This window comes from Plectropomus leopardus, chromosome 20, assembly GCF_026936395.1.
Source record: "Plectropomus leopardus strain MGB_pleo_1.0 chromosome 20, ASM2693639v1, whole genome shotgun sequence".
Classification (NCBI taxonomy): Eukaryota; Metazoa; Chordata; class Actinopteri; order Perciformes; family Serranidae; genus Plectropomus; species Plectropomus leopardus.
This window is the reverse complement of record NC_142195.1, coordinates 4242000-4257965: the sequence shown is the minus strand read 5'-3', so window position 1 is coordinate 4257965 and position 15966 is coordinate 4242000. Positions and strand designations below refer to the sequence as shown.

General features: G+C 39.7%; 1 protein-coding gene across 1 annotated transcript in view; it reads left to right on the top strand.

The window, feature by feature from the left end:
• Positions 1 to 15966, top strand: part of lhfpl2a (LHFPL tetraspan subfamily member 2a) — a 59292-nt gene that overhangs the window by 19998 nt on the left and 23328 nt on the right. The window contains exon 2 of the mRNA XM_088070967.1: positions 6342 to 6416. The gene's annotated coding sequence lies outside the window, so the exon portion shown is untranslated. The remainder of the gene's footprint in view (positions 1 to 6341; positions 6417 to 15966) is intronic.

The window sequence follows — 15966 nt, the reverse complement described above, 5'->3', positions numbered from 1 at the left end:
ACACACTGGCTGCCAAGCACGATGATGAAGTCATTGTTGGTCGAGTCTGTTTTGTATTGTATGAATAGACAGCAGCTGTAATGCCCATTCATTTCCAGTCTTAAGATAGGTTGCTTAAATAACCCTGTTTACACTTACAATATGTATTGTGTTTTAAATTTCAGAAACACATGTTCTCACATGGTTGTAATTCATTAAAAAAAAATCCAGTTTTGGGTGTGCAGATAAACATGTCTTCAGCCAGGTGACGTGCAGAAACATCCATCTCCGTGCCTGATATCTGTATTTGCAAGACAGCGCTCTTTAAATATTTACTCACGACTCATCCAGCGATTGCTCCAAAGCGCTTGTTTGAACACTTTGCAGAAGCATTTACAGTGATTAGTGTCAGAGAGTGAATGTGGCTGGCACTGGCTGCTTGCTAACACCTGTGTTGTGTATGTTAGCCTGAGGGGGGGGGGGGGCTGGTTGTTTTAATGAGAATGCTCTCCGCTCAGCCTCACATGCCTCTCATTACTGCCCAGAGAATATTGAAGGAATGAATGTTAAACGGATGCAGATGGCAATGGAGGATGCAGCATTAGTGCTTGATGTGTCACAACCTCGACAGAGTCAACCTTTAATTTAGATTCAGTGGCCGCCAGGATTTGCCAGTCTGCATGTGCAGCTACTGAAACACTCAAAGAAGGAGTTTGATGTTTTGGCAAAGTACTTTAAATGAGTTTCTCATTGAGAGTTGGACCAGAAGACCTATACAACCCTCATATGTGTCTGCTAAATATGAATCTGCAGCTAAAAGAGAGCTTAGCTCAGTATAAAAACGAGGGACTAGCTAGCCTGGCTCTGGCAGAAGTAGGCCTGCAATTGATTGCACTGTTTTGATCAGTTTTTTGCTCTGTAAAATATTAGCAAAAATGTCTTTTAATGTCCAAAAAACAATCAACCATATACTATCACAGAGAAAACAGCAAATTTGGAACCTCGATCTATCTAATGTTTGGTATTTTTAGTTGAAAATTACGATTCGTCATCAAAATAACTGATTAATTGTACTTTGGTTGACGCATTGATTAATCTACTCATTTTTGGAACTCTAGACCAAATGTTAAGAAAAAAAAGACCTACTAGCACCTCTAAAGCTCACTAATTAACATGTTATATTTTGTTTAAACTGTCACAGTGTGAATATGACGAGAAACCAGCAGAAACACCCCAAGTTATTGCTCCCAACCAAGAAATAATCCGGCACATAATGTTCCTGTACAACCTCAACTGTGCAGATTATACATGATAATTAGCGCGCTTTAGAGGTGCTGGTGGGAAGTGCCTCAGAGCGGCAGAAAGGGGTTAAGGAACAGGCTGTGTGAAAGGGGCTTGAGAGAGTGCTCTTGTCTTGCCACCCCTAAAAAACACGTGAACTTTCTACTAAACAAATTTGGCTCTGCAGTTAATTGTGCACTGCCCTTCAGACACTTGCAGTTCAATTAGTCTGTTTATTAAGAAACATCCAATTATGAACATCATGTTGTCATATCGCTGATTTTTATTGCAATACACAGGTTGCTGATGTAAAGTACTTTAGTAATTTTCCAGAATCCGTCATAATGACAGATGCTGGTTCAGCTGTTTTCGCTTAAAGCCAAACCGGTTTTAAGGGGAACATCACCTAAATTAAGATTTCTATTATATTATTCACTTGGGTGAAGAAAGTTCAATCAACATTTGTGAAGATAAGCTACTCTCTTTTCAAACCAGAGTTCATTTCCAACTTGTGATGTCATCACTTACAAAATCTGCATCTACATCTTTAACCATTCATTTTTCAGAGCCGCTCCAGACTTTATACCCTATGACTTAACAAGTTTGAGTTTTAGCACTTTTCCTTTTCATATTTACTAGTATTTTTGGAACTTTTTAGACCGAAGGAATGACGTGTATGAAATTTTTAGAAATGGGAATAGCTCACCTTTAAGCTCATACAACAGAGCAGACCAGCAAAATAGAAACTGACCCAGCTTTTAAACCTGTTAGCTGTTTCCCTCTGCTTCTAGAATTTATGCTAAACTAATTGCTTCATATTTAACAGACAAATATGACAGTGGTACAACATTTCTCACCTTCATTTCTCAGAAAGTGAATAAGTGTATTTACCAGATGTTCCTTTAAATGCTGAGAACCTTCGTAGTTCCCTTCAATCCAGCTCCCCTATTCCCAAAGCCCCTAACTACTATAAGAAAGACCCTTTTGTGGTGGACTTGGCTGCACCCCCCCCCCAGTCCCCACATAATAGCCTGCCCCCCAGCTGTGGAAGGGCTCGACAGCTCCAAACAACCACTGCCTTAACTAAGAGGTATTCCCAGCTTTAATGCATGTTGGGGCATTTTGGCATCACTTGAAATGGCCAAAAGCAGCTGGATTGTAACACTTAAGGGAAAATCCCTTCAATTTTTGTAACCACTTCTGTAATTGGAAAATGCCAAACAAGGAATTTACACCACCGAGGTTCTCCTAAGGACAAAACTCAACTCAGGAGAGAAGATTGTACAATAATTTTATCATTCTTCCTCTGCAGTTTTACAGCTCTGTTGGTGCTGCTATCTCCGTCACTGCGAATTTCATGGAATTTATCTGTAAAATTGAGGTTCCTGTTTTGATCCACCTTATGGTACAGATCAGATAGCAGCGTGGGAAAAGAGCAAGAGAATTAGAGTGTGAGTAAAATGTAACTAATACAAAAGACTTAAAAATAATCAAAAGAAACCAAGTGTGCTGTCAGTGTCCGCTCTCTGAAGGTTTCTTTATCTTCCCAGATAAATGAATAAAAAACACCAAAGTATAAAAATGTAATTCGGTGACTTGGAGGCCTGCTGTATGTTTGGTATGCCGTTTATTAGTGCGCTGATCCCAGCAAAGCTTCTGTGGGAATATCTGTGTATTATTGCAAGCTTATTCCAGAGTTTCTGTGGCAAAGTCACTGCTTGTTTTTCCACTCTTCATAAACCTGATGCCAGTGTTGATTATACCTTATTTGATTATGTTACATTTCCTCATCAGAGTGTCATTTTACATAAACACAAAGTTGGTGTTTTTCGATAGACCTCGAGACCTTTTTTTTGTCCACACCTGCTGCTGTGGGGCAGGTTAGGCTCAGAATGAGTGAGTGTTTGGATGGTGGGTGCTTCACGCACGCACGCAGGCAGGTGGGAGGAGGGCTTTGTTGTGTGTTTGCAGTTGGGATTTAGTGGCATTTTAACTGAATCTAAATCCTGAATCACCAATTGAATCTTTTTTGATAAATGTTTTTGGTGTGGAATAAAGACTTCTCTTTGTTAAAAAAAAAAAAAAATTTCAACAGTTTATTTTCCTCACTTAAACCACATATAGATTTTCCTGAGCTGAAAGGTTTACAGCTTTCACGGCTCAGTTTTCCTTTTGCAGCGAGGGAAAACACTGTTTGCTCTTCATCATGAGGGCTGAGCCACAGCATGTAAAAACAACACAATGTAAATATATTACATCAACATTATTAATCATCTACTAAATAAAAAGATTTTTGCATGCACGTTGCACTTAGCATTACTTGAAGCCAAAACTCGTTACATAACTATGGGTCTCAGAATATGGTGTAACACCGGTAGTAAGCTGAGGTGCTACACTCATTGCTCACACACTATCAAAAATACTACAAGTTTGTACATGATGGATAGTAGGGGTACGATTCAGCAGAGACCCCATGATATTATAACAGTCCTTAAGTCACGATACATGATACATCATAGCATACATAACATGAATTGTGATTTATTACCTTTCCTTCAATCTTAAATTTGTTTTATCAAATGAAATGAAATTTTGAAGATTAAGTTTTTTACTTAATTTATTTTTATAGCAGCAAAATGTATCCAGTGGAAAGAAAACCATTTATTTTTATTATTCCAGTAGGCTACTAAAACTTTTATTTGTATTTGCAGTGTTAATAATTTATATAATAAAAAAACTGATACTTGGTGCCTGTGTATTGATTCAATATTGCCACACAAAAAATCACAATATGATGCTGTATCAATTTTTTCCACATTCCTAATGGAAAGTAGGTAAGGGACATAAGCCTTCTTGTCATGAGTACTCTCTTGCAACAGTTGTTGTTGTTTTTATTTATTTGCAGGTGCCTGTAGTGTCAGAAAATGCTAAAAGAGATTAGAATATATACTAAATACTCTAAGTCCATCCTGAGGCCACTGATAGATTTCAGTGCATTGTCACAGGAACTTTGTCTTTCACTGTCACGTCATCTATCTGCATAAACTTCCACCTTTAGCTTCCTTTAGAGATAAACCTATCTGTGTTTCTGATGCACAGCCACCAGTAATCATCTAATCTGCTCCATTCATCTTGCTGTAGTGTCTTTGGGCACTTTTAGTGAACAGCTCTGCAATTGTGTTAATGTTGTGACTATTGAAGTGAAACTATTGACCTGACTGTTAACCCGAGCTGAGTGCTGCTCTCTCTGGATAGGATCCATTAAAAAAGTCCCAACAGTGCCGAGAAAAAAGAGGAAGAGTGTAGGCCATTAGTTAATTATCTACAGCCTGACCCTGACGTCTGTGTGCCATTAGTGTGTGGAGGGCAGAGTAACCTGAATCTGCTGCCGACACCAGGAAGATGTTTGATTATGTGTCTCTTGTCCTATTGACTTTTCTTTGGTTAGTTCTAAAGGATGGATTGGTTTCTTGTGTTACATCAATCAGTCAGTCAGTAGAAATCCCTATGCTTTTCTAAAATACAAGATTAAAGGAGCGACTATTGATCTTTTTAGCCACTTTGGCAGCAAGCTATCAACAAAATATTGACATATTATCACCTTGTAAAGTGGCCAACTATTCAGCAAACAGTTGCCTATTAAATATCCGGCAGATACACAGCAGCAGTATAATTTTTTTGGAGCCATCTGATGAATCTCAGTACAGTATTAACTTTCTTTTAGCTCTGTTTTGGTCTCCAACTCCTTAGAACAATATTTGGATATTCAGCTTCTAAACGCTCCACTTTGTTCATCAGCTAGTTGCTAACTTTGGTCGTCTAAGTTTTTATGTATGGCACACAGTGTACAAAGGATTCTCAAAAAGCCAAAACAATGAGCTGAAAGATAATAAAATGCTCCTGTTTCATTATTGTAAATGTGATATTTTAAGAAGGCCCATTTTCTCAAATTTAGCACAAATGTCCATTTGGATTAAGGATTCGATAGTCTAAGGTCAAAGGTCACTGTAAGCTCACATCCATCTCATTATCCTAAGTGTGATATTTCAAAAATACCTTGAGGGAATTTTTCTCAAATTTGGCAAAAACTACCGCTTGGACTGAAGGACAAACTGCTTAAATTTTGGTGGTCAGTATAATAAGTATAATGTATAGTAGGGTAAAAGGATAAAGTGATGGTAGTTTATATCCAAAAGGTCAAAGATGAACTTCACTGTGACATCATAATGGTCTGAAGAAAACCCTTTTCTGACCGTTATTTAATATCATAACTGAGGTACAGAAGGGGAGACATTTGGTCAAATACTTAATTGGTGAAACCAATGCTGGATGTCCATCTTGAAACTGATTGTATGGATCTTCCTTGCTGCTGGGGGAAAGATGTATGTAAAGCGTCCATTATTTAGAATATGTAGCTTTTTTGCAGCAACGTCCATCTTTTAAACATTGTCTGCTATCTTGTGAACAGACATGGATGCAAACTATAACTGTAGCTTGACTGGTTTGCAGAGGTATTTCTGGCATTGCCAGAATATTTGGAAAAACACAGATGGCCTTTTGATTTTGTGCAAGTTGAAATTAAGTAGAAGCAAACAGTTCAGTCAGTCAAAATGGAAAAAACATTGAGATGGACTCATATATTAGTATCAGTGTGTTTGTGCTGATTTCAGGGTTAAAATTAGGATTTGAAATTTGAATGTGGGGTTTTATAACACCTTTCACACGGGGCTTATGACTTATCCCTCTGAGTGACTTGGCTGCATTATATAAAACACACACAATGTGTTTTGTTGTGCGCAACATTATGCAACGTTACCACAGGGACCCACGTCATGTCAAATGAGGGATGCAGACATAAGCGTCTCTCTTTTTTTACGATCATGTGAAAGAGTTTAAAGGTTCTCCAGGTGCAGGTGCTTGTCTGTCTAAGGTTTTAAATGGAAAATACCAATGAGTAAGAAAAGAGAAAAAGATGCTCATTTGAAGTTGTGGAGCCAACTCTGACTCAACTGTTGCTCTCTGGAGATGGTATGGTTTTGTGATTTGGACTCATGGTTGCATTGTTCCTGCTCTCTCTGCAGGTTGTGAGGAGTTGAGAGAGGAAGCTGACATCATTTGGATTAAGTGAAGAATTTGTCTCTGCGTCCACACAAGAGGTTAGTGGTTCATGTTCGAGGTGCTTTACCCTCTTTTTTTTTTGTAATTCTCTTTTTATTGGTTTATGTGAACAAAAAGATTTTCAAAAAATCAAATAAAAAAGGGAACAAATGAATAGGTGGGAAAGAAAGAAAAAAGTGTGTGTAATTAAATAAAGATGCATTATAAAATAAAATAAGGGTAGAAAATACGTAGAGAGGCAAACAAAAAAATATGTTCCGTAGATAACAGTATTTCGTCAAAACATACACACGTAGATAGTAGGTGGCTACTGGTTATACTATTTGTGTTTCTGATACTTGTTCACACAAAGACAGGTCTGATACAAGAATATACATTAGCCATTTTTTTCCAGTTTTCAATTAACTTATACATTCTTGTCATTCTCTCCATTACATAAATACTCTATGTTACATCAATCCATTCGTCAACACTGGATATTTATTTTTTAGCCATTTCTTGGTTAGAGATTTCTTACTGGCCACCAATAATATTCTTGACAGGTATTTATCCTTTTTTTCTAAATTCGAGTTCCTCCAGTCTATCCGGATACATCAGTTTCAAGTTGAAAGTAATTTTGGTTGAAAAAAGTTTCCAGGATGTCATGAATTTGCATTTCCACTCTTTAATGTGCTGAGTCATGACTCCAGTATGGGGCTTTTCCTTAGGTGATGTGAGGAGTTGTGTAGACAAACAAAACAAACAGAAACATGGTTTCCTGCTTTTCTTGCTCTGATGTTATTGGGGTTCCTGGCACCTGTCTGTTACTGATGGAAATACAAGCTGTTCCCATGGCCCCTATTGTTCCACCCAGGTGTTATCTAATGTCATGCCTTGTAAAGTCAGCTTCTCCCTGTGAGCAAATAATTCCTACATAAACGTCATCTGGAGAAGTTTTGGTTTCTTTATATGTGATTTTCTCTGTGCTCCTCTCACGTGTTTTTAAGTAACCAAAGCTCGGAAAAAAAAGAAGATGCCTTTTCTTACGGTTGTACGGTTGTGAATTGCCTGTGCTTTGGTCGCTCAGGTGAAGTCTGATGAATCCACATCCGCACTGTCCTGATGAACAGCTGTGTTTTTTATGAACAATACCTGTGGATGTATTTTTCTTATCTTTAAAGCTACATTTTGTCAAATTTGCTGAAACTATCACTTCATCCTGCAGTAGTACTTGAGACAGATAATTTTTGAAACAGATCATCTTCCTCTTCCTTATTGTGCTTTTATAGCATATGCAAGAATCCTCCACATGTAAATGACAATAACCAGTCAGAGCCGAGAAGTCTCTAACACCGTTGTCAATCTGCTCGAGGCAGTGCTGATCAAATATAAATCAAGATTCTTTCACTGCATCGCATATTTCTCACCTCCGATGTTTTCAGAAACTGTAAAATTGTAAAAGCAAAAAGTTTGCGACCCTCCTGCCATGTTGGAAACAGTCGAGCCAAAACAAAGCTGTGCCTCCCGGCTGGACCAGAGTTCTCATTTTACAACTAAACAGCACATTAAAATATGTTTCTGAAAACATTTGGGGTGAGAAATAGGCAGTGTAGTAAGGTTACAAAGGTACAAGGTAATAGGCAGTAGTAACAGATTCTTGTTACAAGTTTCATAGTTTGACAACAGTTAAAAAGCAGCAACTGACATGACTGACAGCTGCAAGAGTCCCTCAGTTTGGGGCAACCTTTCAATAAATTTGATGTTAAAAAAACAACAAAGGTTTCAGAATTTGAATCAGCTTTATTTACCAAGTATGGGCACACATACAAGGAGTTTTTCTGTCTCTCAATATATAGTAAAATATATGTTAATACATTAAAAAAAAGGTATATATATTTGTAAACGGTAAGACGGTGGGCTCTAAATCTGTTTGGGCTGTTTGGGCTTCTAATACTTTAAAAGTTAGTGATGGCAATATGTTGCCACAGGCTGCATACAACGCTTAAATTGTGAACAGTTAGCCATTTTTTTTCTCTGTTTAATTCAATTGGATCCATTTAATGGCACGTGAAGGTGAAATGATCCAGTAAATCAACAACAAAGAAACAAACCTGAAATATAGAATAAAGTCTATTGCAATATATACGTAGTTGCCAGATTATTAGGAACACTTACCTAAAATGAATGTAGTCTTATACAAAAACTCTGCTATAAATCCTGCCTTTACAAAGGTTATAATAAAAGAAACTGTTCAAGAGAGTTTCTGTTAAGTTTAAAATCATTACATTTAGGCTGTAATTTAATGTCCTGTTGAACTGTGTTACATTATCCTGACAGGTTTTCTCATACACCGGTGACTGATTGTGTATTTTCCACTTTCCTTCTCTGTGAATCATCTTGCTTTAAACCCTCTGTGCAGCTGCCGCTGTGACCTATAGTTAACTCAAGGAAAAACAGCATCTTCATTAGCTCCAAGTTCATTGTCTGCCATGCCGACTCTGGAAATCTGTCTGGTATATTTATCTGGATGAAGTAGGAAGTCGGGGGTGTTGGGTGGGTGGTGAGGGGGCCATGTTTTTCCAATATGGAGGAAAACAACAGAATGAGAGATAATGAGCGGGGACCACCTGTGAAGGTCATTTCAAAGTGGAAAGCCCCCGCTAAGATAAATAAACAGAATAATCGTTTGTCACTTGGCTCCTGAAATAGGGAGACTTCATGTCAGCGGTCAACTTCCTGTTATCTCACATTTGTTTTTGACTGGCCCTCCTTTTGTCTGCAGGCTGTGTGTTGGACACAGGCTGACACTGAGGTTTAATCTTTGAATTAAGCTCAAACACACTCTTGCTTCTTATCAGGAAGTTTGAGAAAAGCCTTGTGTATGTTTTGGGCCTCCCATTAGCTCAAATGGTAGAGCAGGCAGTCCAGGTACAGAGGCTATGTCTACGCAGCAGCGGCTGTGGATTTGATCCCGGCCTTGGGCCCCTTGCCTCCAGAAAATAAGCCTTGTGTATGTTTTTGTTAAAATACTCTCAGCTTTTAACCAAGGATCATTTATTCTGCAAATATGAGACATGACAGTTGTTATACATCCTGTCATGTCAGTTCTGAATCAGACAGATTCTAATGCCTCCACACTGGGGATAGCCATGGCTTCAGGGATAATATTTTCAGGTTCTCAGGTACGTCTCATTCTCGTGAATGCAATGTCTCAAAAACACCGTGACAGAATTTTTCCAAATTTGGCACAAACCTTAAGTTGGACTTAGTGATGAACTGATTCAATTTTGGTAGTCAACGGTCAGGATCACTTTGATCTTGCATCCGTCTCATTCTGGTGAATGTGATACATCAAGACAGCCTTGAGAGAATTTTTTAAATTTGGCACAAATGTTCACTTTGACTCAAGGATGAACTGATTAGATTTTTCTGGTCATAAGTCAAAGATCAGAGTCACGGTGACCTGGTCTGCCTCATTCTTGTGAATGTGATATCTCAAGATCACCTTAAGGGGAATTTCCTCAGATTTGGCACAAACATGAACTTGGATTAACGATGAGCTGATAAGATTTTTGTGGTCAATTTTTAAGGTCACTGTGACCTCACAAGACATGTAACAGAAAGGGAGACATTTGATCAAATGCTGAATTGGTGACACCAACCTTGGGCGTCCACCATGAAACTGATAGGTTGTAATGATGAATGAAGTGATGACATTTTATATCTAAAAGGTCAAAGGTCAGCTTCACTCTGACATCATAATGTTCTGCAAAAAAAATCCAAAAACATTTCTCTTCAACACTCATCTCTTTGTCTGCAAGTGGCAGCACTTTCCCATCTCACTTTACTCCCCCGAAACCAGTCTGACAACAGCAACATGCTTCATTTCTCAGCTTCCCACCTCTTTGTTTTGTCCTTGTCCTCTCCTTTTCACTGGACTGCTCCCCTCGTTTGTCTCCATCCCTTGTCTCCTCGCCTCCTACACATACTGGTAACGTTGATTTGCCAAGAGCCTGTGAGCGGGGATGGGATCATTTGATACTTTTTATTATCTGAAACTGGAGAGAGTGCGGTGCCAACGTTCTTCGGCGGTGCTTACTTTTGATTTTGAGCAGGGTATCGGGTTAATCTCCGAGTACCCGCAACAGCAATAGCTTTGCCCTCCCAAGGGGCGTTTGGATAAAGCAGCCAGCAAAGTCTCAGTTTGCAGGGGAGTTTATGTCAGAGCTGCAGGGAAGTTGGGATTAAGCTGCACTCATCCTGAGCACAAAAACACAGCGAGAACAATGCTTTCAGCCCTCCAGAGAAGAGGGCAGAATACCTTTCACCCAGCTCAGCAAGAGTGGCTGATTTCCTGAGTCTGGCCTGGAAAACAAAAGCACAGGGATTTGAAGTGGCAGGACCTTTCTCCTGCGACCCCCTGTGTTTATGGCCCCCGGAGCTGTTTGCAGGGCCAAGGTGGGGCTGGAAATGGTTAAGTATAATGGAGACAGTGTTAGGCCTGAGGGCCCCGAACTCTGCCGCTCTCTAACAGTGGGAAACAGAGTAGAAGTGACGGGCTCCTGAGGACTCCATCAGCAGTCAGAGGAAAGAGGTGTGAAGAATGTGGCCCCTTAGAGTGATATTTCGTCTTATTGAATGCTTTAATTTTTCAAGCAGATACAATGTGTATGAAGTATTTTTTTCAAACCATTTCTTGAACATAAAACAAAAAAGATAACCTACAGCTTATTTCATACATCTGGAAGCTGATATTTATACTTTATACTTCAAATCAAGGGCTGTGTGGAAGGATGTGTAGAAAATGATCAACAGGAAGTGTTACCTGTAGGGAAAGGGGATGGTGAATGGTTACACACCTGCCAAGCTGCAAAACACGTCCAACAAATAACAAAACAAGTTGTCTATTAGTGAGTAATTGCTGCATCTTCTGGTGACTTTTTAAGCCCCAAATGAGGGTGTATCTTTTAAGTGACCTGTCACAGTTTTTCCATCAGAGATAGTGTCGTGAAGAGCAGTTGTTTTTACCAAGACATTGCTACGTTTCTTGCCTGGAAAGTGCCAGAAAAAGGTGGTTGTCTTTTACCATATTTTTGTTTTCCTGCCAGGGTAGTGGCACAAAAAGCGGTTGATTTTTACAAAGACATCCCTGTGTTTACTGTCAGGATAGTGGCACCAAAAATTGTGTTTTTTTTATCGAGACATTTCCTGCCTTAATAGTGGCGTGAAAAGCGGTTGTTTTTACTGAGACACTGCTGCGTTTTCTTCTGGGTTAGTACTTTTAAAAGTAGTTGTTTTTATGTAGGGGCGGCACTGTGGCTTTGTGGTTAGCACTGTTAGCACTGCACTGTGGTTAGCACTGTTGCCCTCTGTTGCCCCCCCATTTGGAACGGGGTTCGGTCCGGGCAGGGGCCCTTCTGTGTGGAGTTTGCATGTTCTCCCCGTGTCTGCGTGGGTTCTCTCCGGGGTCTCCGGCTTCCTCCCACAGTCCAAAGACATGCAGCTCAGGTTGATTGGTGACTCTAAATTGACAATTGAAGATTCTGACCTGATAATGATGGCACAACAGTAAAAAAGGTAGTGGATCACTCAACACTTAACAATTCTTACAAAGGGTGCCATGAATATCTGCACTAAAGTTCATGGCAGTCCATCCAGCAGTTGATAAGATATTTCAGCTGCAAGTAAAATGTCCTGCTTGCAGGGTCACACAGCAACTGTTTTTGCCTGTTTCGTTTTGCACACAAGAAACAGTAGTGATTGTTGCTCTGTTGTTATCGTTTTTGAGACCTCATTGTGATGGATGTTATCTCTGCTTTGTTGCCATTCCTCAGCCTCTTTAATCCTCGACTCAAACAAGCACGAGTTGATATTTAACCGAGATGCCATATGGACTGAGTCAGACCAGAGACAAAAAAAAAAAAAAATCTTTTGTGGCACAACACAAGATGGCTATCCAGTGGAGCCCTCCCCGTCTGTAGCGCTCTGGTTGGCCACCCACTTTGACATCGCTGTGATATGTCAGATGGTCTTTGTTTTCCATCACCCTCTTAACCCTCGTGGCGTGGGCTCGACATGCGAAGGCTGTTATGGTCAATATGAGAAGATGAGGGATTGTTGACCTCCGCCTTTCTCCTCGGAGGCACAGCTGAAGAATTACCCCGTTGCTCCTTCTGGAGTGACTCCTGCTCCACCTCACCACTCAAACCAGACTGACACACAGTCAGGCAGATTGTATAAACAGATGTTTCCAGGGGGAAACTGTTGACCACTGGCGCTGAGATCAAATGGAGGTGTGCATGTTTAGTGTGCCCAGTTCCACATGTGTTCATGTGTACACTGCTATGCTATGTTTTTATTATGTTCTATGTATGTATTTGGACTAAAAAGACTCCTGGGATGGGTTAAACTGTTTTCTTTTTCCCCTCACACTGCTTGTTTCTCCGACTTTCCCCCTCAGTCGGAGGTGTTATAAGTCCTCGGTGCCTCAGTTGCTCCACACCTCTCACAGGTGTGCTCCCCACTGACCACAAGCTGTGGGATCTGTTCACCACTCGGCTCTCTGCACCATTATTCCTTTTTCCCCTCCTTCTCTCTTTCCCACGCTCCCGTCTTGCTTCCCCTAGAGCTCCAGTGTTGGGATTTTCTCACCTTCAACACATCCGTGTGTTTATGCTCCAGCTCTGCTCCTCACAGAAAGTTCATAAATTAGCAAAATATGCCGCAGAGATATCTCTCCCACACTAAGATATGTTCACCTACAAGCACCGCTGACAAGAGCGTAATGGATAAAAATGATGTGGCGTGACCTCGCTGGGGAAATGTATCTGTCTCCTGACCTCAGCTGTCGTATTAAATAAATGGATCGGTGTCAGATGTATGAAGAACTTGTTGAGGTTTTCAGGGAAGATATGCTATAGCAGAAAACATTTCATGCTGGTTAACACTGAGATGTATTCCTTTCAGCAAGTTATTCTTAACATCCACCATGTTTATGTTAAAATCATGAAAGACAATATGGGGGCCAGATATGTTTTGTCATTGACCTGGTCTTATTTGTGTTCTTTTTGGCCTGTTTTTGGGTTGTTGTTTTTTTTTTTGTTTTTGTTTTTTTATCAGAAAGCTCCTGATTTAAACAAAAAAACTGGCTGATTTTAATTTTTTTAAATATTTAGTTCTTGTAAGTTTGCTTGTGTTTAGACAGTTCTGTATTTAACAAAAGAGAACTTTAACTTCACTTGGTAGATCAGAAAAAGTTTATGTCTCTGTGCTGCCGTTCCGAGTTTCAGAGGCTTAATTTTTTCTGGTTGTCTGTCCATCTGTCCCATTCCCGTTAATGCGATATCTCAAGAACGCCTTGAGGGAATTTTGTCAAATTTGGCACAAACTTCATCTTAGACTCAATGATAAACTGATCAGATTTTGGTGTTCATAGGTCAAAAGTCAGTATCACTGGGATTTCTTCTGTCTCATTCTTGTTAAGGTGATATCTCAGGAACACCTTGAGGAAATTCCTTAAGATTTGGCACAAATGTCCACGTGGACCCAAGGATGTGGTGATTAGAATTCGTTGGTAATAGGTCGAAAGTCAACGTCACTGTGACCTCTCTTGTCTTGTTTTCTTGTAAATGCTATATCTTAAGAAAACTTTGAAAGAAAAAGAACCAAAAAAACTTTGGCACAAACATCCACATGGAATCAATGATAAACTGAAGATTTTGGTGGTCATAGGTAATTCTGACCTTTTATCTCTCTAATTCTTATGAATGCATTATCTCACTCTCACTGAGGAAACTTTTTCAAATTTGGCACAAACATCCACTCGGATTCAAGGATGAAGGGGTGAGAATTTGGTGGTCAAAGATTAAGATCAGTCTGATCTTGCCCCCATCTTATTCTTGTGAACACGATACTTCAAGAGCTTGGGGGAAATTCCTCAAATTTTGCACAAACATCCATTTGGGCTCAAGGATGACCTGATCGGCATATGGTTGTCAAAGGTCAAGGTCACTGTGACCTCACACAAATTTCTCATAGGATAATATGATGATGATATAAGTTCATATTATATATCCAAAAAGTCAAATGTCAGAGTCACTGGGACATTATAATGCTCTGCAAAACACTTTTTGGCCTTTACACAATGTTATAACAAAGATTTTTGATAAGATATTGAATTGGAGACACTGATCTTGCTGATTGTATAGATCCTGGGTGCTGTTGGGGGGAAGATGTGTGTGAAGCATCCATGTTTACACATGATTGTAAACTGTAACTGCAACTTGACTGGTTCACGGAGGCACACAACCATGTGGCAGTAATTCTATTTTTTTTTGTAAAAAAAACAACAACATAGTAGTATTTATAAAAGTAAAGTATGGAAAAAGCCCTACCCAGGCTGTGTTAGATGTTGAACATCTGCCTCTGTGTGCCTGTTGATGGGCTCTATGCAGCCGTGGCCTTGAAGTGGCCAGATGGCTGTAGCTGCACCCTCTGTGGGATTCAAACTGAGCTCAGGCTTCTCTGATTGCACGTAGAAATGAATGCATAGCAGTGGAGACTCCCTGACATCCATTTGTCACTCCGGATCTACTTTCAGCCTGCATATTTTGAAAGTTAAAATGGGAAGGGTATACTGCTTGCATCCATATGCCACCATCAGGTATGCTGTTAGATGCTCTCCTTCTCTCGACATTTGGTTTGCACTCTAGAGAGAGTTTGCCCAGTCAGCTAGTGAGCTGTCGTTTATTATTTTCCTCAACTGGAAACTCTCGTCAGAGCCAAATGTTCCATCTGTCCGCTCGTCTTTTCCATCTCTCTCTACTGAGTGAACCCTGCGTAGCCTCTTCAGGGTGGCTGGATCGCTGGTGGAATGATGCAACACTTGTGCAGCTCAGATTGAAAACACGTGGAGATAGAAAACTCATTCAGATATCCGAGGCATGTCCGGGAATCATGTCACTGAGCCAAAATCCAGCATTCGGTTCCTGTAGTATGAAATCACTTCCTGGCTGACTCTGAAATCCAGGTCACAGGTTTATAGACACAGAAACGTCACTTTTTCCACTGTTGTCATGTTCATAACTTTGCTTCACATTAGTAAGAACAGTTTATAAACTCTAATGATCTTTACAGATACTCCTAGTACTATATGCACCCTGTAATATAAATTTTATATGTAAAAGTGATAAAGAAATGGAAGATATTTTAAAGCGTTTGAAAACTTGATTTAAATCCAAATGTTGCTCTTTAAAGGGATAGTTAACCCAAAAATGAAAATTTAGTCATTATCTACTTGCCGTCATGATAATGGAAAGTCAAGAAGTTTTATAATCCACAAAATGTTGCACTCATCTGCTAAACAACTGAAGCAAATGGTGACCAGCATTCAAATGTTAAAAAAAATATATAGTAAAACCACAAAATGTCGGCATACTGCTCCACTGAAGTAATTCAAGTGTCCTGAAGCCCCGGCGTGCCAACTTGTTTTGAAAAACATCACTGGCATCATGTTTTTAGCCTTACTCTCAAATTGTAAATTGTGAATTGAGAAAATAATTAACAGAGCAATTGATAATGAAAATGCTTATTAGTTGCAGCTTTAATGTG